The sequence below is a fragment of the Amblyomma americanum genome, chromosome 1 (genome assembly GCF_052857255.1).
Source record: "Amblyomma americanum isolate KBUSLIRL-KWMA chromosome 1, ASM5285725v1, whole genome shotgun sequence".
Lineage (NCBI taxonomy): Eukaryota > Metazoa > Arthropoda > Arachnida > Ixodida > Ixodidae > Amblyomma > Amblyomma americanum.
Window position 1 is genome coordinate 531,294,268 of NC_135497.1, and position 8,310 is coordinate 531,302,577.

The 8,310-nt window shown below is 47.0% G+C and overlaps 1 long non-coding RNA gene across 1 annotated transcript; it reads left to right on the forward strand.

Annotated features, from left to right (window-relative positions):
* The first annotated feature begins 582 nt into the window (after positions 1–582).
* LOC144107612 (uncharacterized) lies at positions 583–7,535 on the forward strand. Its single transcript, XR_013309331.1, has 3 exons — positions 583–708; positions 6,203–6,268; positions 7,373–7,535. It is a non-coding gene; the product is annotated as an uncharacterized LOC144107612 (long non-coding RNA).
* The last annotated feature ends 775 nt before the right edge of the window (positions 7,536–8,310 follow it).

An 8,310-nucleotide genomic window follows, 5' to 3' on the forward strand; every position in this document is an offset into this window, starting at 1 on the left:
GTTTCTGCCCCATAGGTGGGTACTGGTAAGATACAGCTGTTGTACACATTTCTCTTGAGGCATATTGGTAAACTCCCATTCATGACCTGAGAGACCCTGCCATATGCGCTCCATCGCAATCTTATCCTTCTAGTTATTCCCTCATGATCCGGATCAGTTGTCACTATTGATACCTGCCTTAAATAGACGTATTCCTTTAACTTTTCCCTTACCTCGCTACCAATTGTGAACTGCTGTTCTCTTGCTAGACTTGAGAATAGGAAAATACCACAAGGTAATTCATGTATAATAATGCCTGATGCCTCATTAGAAAGCAAAAACACACACCCAAAATATGGGTGTTTATACTCCTTTAAAGCTAGTTGGTGCATTACAGAATGTGAGTCACCAGTGTTACCAGTAAAACCCTTTAACATCATATTTTGATCTGTTGATTGAAATCAAGCTTTTTGTGTTCTAGTTAATGGTATTTCATTATTTCTTTGCTCCTTATTTAGAAAAATTTCTCGGGACTCTGACCAGGCTCAAGAAGTGTAATGTGATAGTAAACAGAATATGTTTGAAAATCCTCTGTAGTTGCCCTTTAATTTACCTTGTACATTAGTCTTTTGTAGCAAATGCGAACACTTTTCATACTTTGCAGTCTTCCACTAGCATGGATCCTGCTGCACCACAGAACCCGGATATCTTGCTGAGGTCAGCAGCCAGGTATGAAGGTGTCGCATATTTAGAATGTAAGACAAGTGGGCTTTGATGCCCCTCGGCCAGTGCTGATAAAGGAGCAAAACACAGATGGAAGATGAGGCAGACAAAGTTCAGTTTGGTGCTCAGGAACGCTTGGCTACCGGGGTGCACCGTGCTAACAAAGGTTGCGGCCACACTTCTTGTTTGATTTGCGTCTTTACGCCTGCGGAGGGGCTGGGTGCACAGTGCTAACAAGAAGTGTCGACGGCCACAATCTTTGCTAGTACAGCGCACCTCGGTAGCCAAGCGTTCCTGTGCGCCAAACTGAACTTTGTCAGCCTCGTCTTCCGCCTGTGTTTTGCTCCTTCTTCAGCACGGGGCGCTGGGGCATCAAAGCCCAATTGTCGATCTTACAAGAATGATTTTGTAAGCTTGAAATGCTTTTAGCTCTCATCCTTGATAAATGCAGGCAAACAATCTAGAAACTGGAAACATGGGGATGAGCATCACTGCACACCTCTCGGAAATGGGAAATTTTCTGTCCGAATGATATGAGGCAGAAAAAAAATTGCCTGCAGAGCAGCCCTAGGCACAATTTTAACCTGTGGTAGCTCAGAGCAGTTTTGCTTAGCGATGGCTATGTGGTCGAAATGCAGTTTTTGTTTGTGTTCTAGCTGTTGACATTTCATTATTTTGCAGAATTATACCTTGCAATTGAGACAAGGTTCAAGAAGTGTAATGTGATAGTAAACTCAAAGTGCTTTAAAATCCCCTGGAGATGCCAATTAAAGGAACACTGAGGAGAAATTGAAGTTGGCTTGTATCGATAGAATATAAGCTCCTGATCACAAAAACGCAACACTTACTGAAAAACAAAGCTCTTGTAAAGTAGAAAATAGCAAGAACCAAAATACAGGTATCGCCGCCACAGGGCAATCTCGCAAGTACAAGCGTGATGACGTCATTGGACAATAGACGCCACGTTGGAGAAATTTTCCTTCCTACATGAAGCTTCGAATCTCTGAGGCTGACTAAGGAAGGTTGCGCGGTTCAATATTGAAGTAAGGTTTGTTTTAAAACCGATAGTGCACTTTTATCACACAAGGAAGACAGACAAAAGACAACCTGAATGTTGGAAGCAAAAAAAGCCGATGCTTGGCGGCTCCACAGGCGGCCAGAAGAGTTTCGACTTGTTATGGCGCTTCGCGTCTATGAGCTTTGTGTGCCTCATGGTTTTGTTTTTAACGCGTCTCGATTTACAAGTGCCGAACAGCAGAGGAACTCCGTGCCGCTTCAAGTGCTAGTTAACCTTTGAAGGAGCCTGTTAAGGCTGGTCAGATGATTGCCGCGGTCGATGAAAAACCATGATGGCACGATGGTCGGTGATCGTACAAGGCAGTTAGCAGTATAAAGAGCACTTGTGTCGTAGTACGCTCGCCCGGCGAAACATTCCCGGCTGTGCCAGTCAACTTCAAACTACTTAACGGAAATCATTTATTAGGGACGGGAGACAAGGTACAAGGCAGTTAAAAAAAATTGATGGCCTAGCTGTGTTAGGCCAGGATATACGTAGCGAAAGCGCGGAGACTTCTGCATCGAAGAGTGCAATCACTAGATGCGCCTTTATTCATGGTTATATCTTGAGCCGTAGTGGCGGAGTGGTAGAGTCCGCCTCAAACTACAATGGCCCTGGTTCGATTCCGAGCCTCGGCACAGGTTTTTTTCTTTTTATTCTGTGAGTGGGTGGGTGGTTTCAGTGGCGCGCATAGATGCCGCCACCGAATACGTTGGTTAGCGGATAAGCGCAGGCTCTGTTAAAGGGGCAGTTAGGAGAACTTTATCAAATTATTTTTGTTAGCAAAATCTGATAGTTCGGCATTTCAAGGCTTTGTTGCCGCCTGTCCGGGAGTGAAAGATGCATTTATTTCAAAGAAATTTGGAATCAAAGTTGAAAAAGTTTTTCTCGCCATTCCGATTCAAACTCGGGAACTTTATGACATCACGGCGCACTCTTATGACGTTACAGGACGCATTGACGTGAAACGTGACGTGAGCGCAGACGTGATTTCTCGCGGCTAGCAGTGTGGTCTAGCAGCCGAAATGAAAGCTACTGCCGCCGCACGTTGAAGGCATCTATCGGGGGTCGCTACTGTCGCTTCGTTTGCATTTGCACCGGCGTCTTGTCTGCATTATGATCGATCCTGTTCCCGAACCTGACGACGAAGTTCTCGCAAAAACTCCGGCCTGCATTTCAGCGACCTCAGCCCCACAGTGCGTGCGATGCTTTTGAGGGAGCACGGTTAGGTTAGGTGCCGGCGGGTTGTTTCCCCCTCCCGCCATGAGCAGCCGTTGCAAATCAAATATCATAACCCCAGTGCGGGGAGTCACAAGGGGCCAGGACAAGGTCGGTGAGTCGCGCCCATTGGAGGCTGGCCGGGGCTTAGGGGCAAACGGATTGCGATTCCTTGAATGGCGCGGTTGCACGGTGCAGCAGGCGGCATCATGGTCTCCCACGGTTGCAAGGGCCAGGTTATTTATTTTATTTTTTGCCAAAAAAACGGATGGGTACTCAAGGGCGCTTGCGTTTAAAGTTGGCGGCTTGAAAGTAAAGCCCACGCTTCAACGGCTTCCGCGCGTTTCCGGCGGTACGGGGTCTACTGGATCGGGCTCTCTCGCCCACTTGCATGTACCTTCAGATGTGTACTGTGAATGGATTAAATTAGCCGAGAGCTCGAAAAGAACACCTGCGTCCAACTGCCGAAGCTATTGAATGACGTCACAACACGTACCTCGCCGCAGAGCTGAATCGGTCTGGCCGGGCCGGCGGTGGCTGGCGCACCCTTCGCAAAATAGAGACATGCTTAAAGTCTCCGCCAGTGCGGTCAGAGTGCGCCGAAACTGCCGAACGCGTCGGCGGTCAAGCACAGTTGGAGAATAGAGGGTCTCGGTTTGGCCGACGTGACGTCGCCATGCAGCGCGCGCGCGCATTACTCCGGAGTATAAACACACCTTAACAGAGCCTGCGCTTAATCGCTAACCAACTTATTCAGTGGCGGCACCTATGGTAGCCACTGAAACCCCCCGCCCACTCACTGAAAAAAAAAGAACCTGTGCCGAGGCTCGGAATCGAACAAGGGCCTTTGCAGTTTGAGGCGGAGACTCTACCACTCCGCCACGACGGCTCAAGATTTAACCATGAATTAAGGCGCATCTAGTGAATGTACTCTTCCGATGCAGAAGTCTCCGCGCTTTCGCTACGTATATCCTGGCCTAACACAGCTAGGCCATCAATTTTTTTTAACTGCCTTGTACCTTGTCTCCCGTCCCTAATAAATGATTTCCGTTAAGTAGTTTGAAGTTGACTGGCACAGCTGGGAATGTTTCGCCGGGCGAGCGTACGACGACACAAGTGCTCTATATACGGCGAATTGCCTTGTACGATCACCGACCGTCGTGCCACCTTAGTTTTTCATCGACCGTGGCGATCATCTGACCAGCCTTAACAGGCTCCTTCAAAGGTTAACTAGCACTTGAAGCGGCACTTGGAGATGCTCTGCTGTTCGGCGCTCGTAAATCGAGGCGCGTCAAAAACAATACCACGGGGCAACCAACGCTCTTAGACGCGAAGCGCCATAAAAAATCGAAACTTTCTGGCCGAATGTGGCGCCGCCAAGCATCGGTTTTCTTTGCTTCCAACATTCAGGTTGTCTTTTGTCTGTCTTCCTTGTGCAATAAAAGTGCACTATAGGTTTTACAACAAAACTTACTTCAATATTAAACCGCGCAGCCTTCCTTTGTCAGCCTCAGAGATTCGTGGCTTCCATGTAGAAAGGAAAATTCCTCCAATTCCTCCGTCTCTTGTCCTATGACGTCGCCACGCTTGTACTTGCGAGATTGGCCTGTGCTGGCGATACCTGTATTTTGGTTCTTGCTATTTTCTGCCTTACAAGAGCTTCGTTTTCAGTAATTAAGAGCGGCGTTTTTGTGATCAGGAGCTTGTATTCTATCGATACAAGGCAACCTCAATTTCTCCTCAGTGTCCCTTTAATGCGCGTTTATAGCCTGGCGTAACGCATGCGCGCGCACTGCACACCAACGTAACGTCGGCCAAAGCGAGACCCTCTATACTCCAACTGCGCTTTACCGGTGACGCGTTCGGCAGCTTAGGCGCACTCTGACCACACTGGCGGAGACTTGGAGCATGTCTCTATTTCGCGCCGAGTGCGCCAGCTGTGCCAGCCAGACCAGACTGATACGGTTCCGCGGCGAGGTGCGCGTTGTGACATAATTCAATAGCTTCGCTGGGCGTTGCTGTTCTTTTCGAGCTCTCGGCTAATTTAATCCATTCACAGTACACACCTGAAGGTACATGCAAGTGGGCGAGAGAACCCGATCCAGTGGACCCTGTACCTCCAGAAACGCGCAGAAGCCGTTGAAGCGTCAGCTTTACTTTCAAGCCGCCTACTTTAAATGCGAGCGCCCTTGAGTACCCATCCGTTTTTGTGGCAAAAAAATAAATAACCTTGCCCTTGCAACCGTGGGAGACCTGGACGCCGTCTTCTGCACCGTGCAACCGCGCCGTTCAAGGAATCACAATCTGTTGACCCCAAAGCCCCTGCCAGCCTCCGATGGGCGCGACGCACTGACCTTGTCCTGGCCCCTCGCGACTCCCCGCACTGGGGTTATGATATTTAATTTCCAACGGCTGTTCATGGCGGAAGGGGGAACGACCCGCCGGCGCCTAACCGTGCTCCCTCAAAGGCATCGCACGCTCTGTGGGGCAGAGGTCGCTGAAATGCAGGCCGGAGTTTTTGCGAGAACTTTGTCATCGGGCTCGGGATCCATCGTAACGCTGGCAAGACGCTGGTGCAAACGTAAACGATGCAATGGTAGCGACCCCCGATAGATGCCTTCAACGTGTGGCGGCGGTAGCTTTCATTTTGGCTGCTGCTAGACCGCACCGTTAGCCGCGAGAAATCACGGAGTCTGCGTTTACGTCATGTTTCACGTCACTGCGTCCTGTAACGCCATAAGAGTGCGCCGTGATGTCATAAGAGTTCCCGAGTTTGAATCGGAGTGGCGGGAAAAACTTTTTCAACTTCGAATGCAAATTTCTTTGAAATAAATGCATCTTTCGCTCTCGGACAAGCGGCAACAAAGCCATGAAATGCTGAACTATCAGATTTTGCTTACAAAAGAAATTTGATTGAGTTCTCCTCACTGTCCCTTTAACGTACCATGTACAGTATAGGTCAAAAGTTTTAAGGCTACAGCATTCAGCTGCAGTGAAATCAATGTTCCTTGAATAATTCATGTAGCGAATCATTCAGAACTGCAGTCAAGCAGGAAGCTTCTGTATCGCAAGAAGAAACCTGCTAGCATTTCAAGGTCACTTGGTCTTTAATATTGCTGTAATGGCTCTTTTATGCGGCTGAAGCGAAAAGCCTTTGGCCTTAAGACTTCACCGACACTGTACATTACTCTTGTTGCAAATGCGAACACTTTGCACACTTTCCAGGCTTCCACTAGCATGGGTCCTGCTGCACCATGGAATCCAGGTGTTCTTGCTGAGGTCAATGGCCAGGTACGATGGCTTCTCATATTTAGAACTAGTTTGTAAGCTTGAAATGCTTTTACCTCTCGGTCTTGGTAACTGCAGGCAAACAATCTAGAAACTGTGGAAACGTATAGGGCTGAGGATCAGTGCACACCTCTCAGACACGTGAAATTTTCCATCCAAATGGCATGGAGCGGAAAAAAATTGCCTGCACAGGAGCCCCAGGCACAATTTGAACCTCTGACAGCTCAGGGCAGCTTTGCTTAATGAACTCTTAGATCACTAGACCATGACCACAACCTTTCACCTTTCATGTTCTAATTAGCACAGCCTCTTGTGCTAAGATTTAATTGCTGTGTTTTAAATATTCATAATCTTTCTTATGTTAGTTCTGTGCTTCCGAATATTTGGTAGCATTACTGTTGCCAGGGAGCAGTGGAGCCTGAAGTAGAGATAAAAAGGCTCATCTATGTTGTCAAAGGCAGCTTATATGATTGCACATAAACGTGACCTGGTGGCCCATCGTGCTGCTCACTGCGAAGGAGAGAGCGATGTGTCATGTTTTATCATTAGTAGCGTTTGCAAGGAAAACTGCCATTTTCGTAATGTTACTTATAGGAGTCCTGAGGAATAGGATTTTAGCAGTTTTATAGTGGCAAATAATAACTCTCCACAATCTGTTATAGGGCTTTATACAAAGCATATTTGCAGCTGTTTTATTGCAGGTCCACCTCGGGAACGGAAATTGTCAGTGCCGAGCGGTGGTGCTGGCTTCTTTCCCAAGGTCGAGACTTCCTGTTTTGCAAGGACGCCACAAAACTTTTGTGGGGTTCCCCACAAAAGTGACGCTCCTTCCTGGTGATGCTCCTTCCCCGAAGAGCCTTAGGGGAAAGAGCGTTCAGGGAAGGAGCATCACCGGCTCAGTATGCCGGCAATTCCTTAAGGCTGGTGCCATGCAGAAGCCTCGGATAAGCTCAGAAAAACTAGCAGCTGTGGGCAGTAAGCCTCTTTTATTTAGGTACATTTCCTGACTGACAAAGGTATTTGTTTATTTAAGTGTGCATGAATTAAATACCTTTATTTTACAGCACCTGCATGTCTTCAATTTTGTCATGATTAATACTCTTTCAGATGCATTTGATGCATACATCAAAGCTGCACAAGCTGCTGAGGATGAGAAAATGCGCAGAGCAGTTGAATTGCTACCTGGCGGACATGCTGAGGGACATCAAGTAATCATCATCTGCACCTGCCCCTGTAGTCAATGGCTGTAGTCAGATAAAAATGATAAAATAAAGGCAGCAAGAAAATTTATTTCATTGACTGCAGCCTGGTATTTAGTGCTGGGATGCAGCATTTGCTGCACTGAAGGGTTGCAAGTTCATTCAGGTAGCCTACATATTCAGAGCTATTAACTGTACACCAGAGTACGTGTTGCAAGGCCATTGTATCCTCAAATCGAGGCCCTCGTATCTGTACGAAGGTTACGTGGCCCGCGTATATACGAGGGACGGGAGTGACACATATCCAATAGCGTATATATGAGGCACGTATCACCCGTATATATGTGTTTCGCCATACGTGGAGAGAACGCGTATGCCATACGAGCACGTATTCATACGACCATATATGTGGACACATATCCAATAATTGCGTATATATGAGACACATTTAACACATATATACGAGATTTTTCAATAGGGATTCTACATTTGAGGTCAGTCATAGGAGAAGTTGAATTCGGTGTACCATAATGCTTCATTCTCGGTCGGCTTCTTTTTCTTTTCTACATAAATGACACCACGAACGTGTGCCTTTCGCATCGAACATAACGTTATATGCTGATGACTCTAGCTAATTTTTTTTCAGTGAAAACCTAGGCGCTCTTTAGAGGGTAACAAATGCTTAGCTTTGCAAGCTTTCTGATTGAATGATAGTAAACAAACTAGAAATATACACGAAGAAAATAAAATACAATATTTTTCGGCCTCATATTCAGCGCAATGATGAAAGCATAATTTTAAATACTTTGATGAAGTGATCAAACGCTCCGCATGCCAGATGTTTCT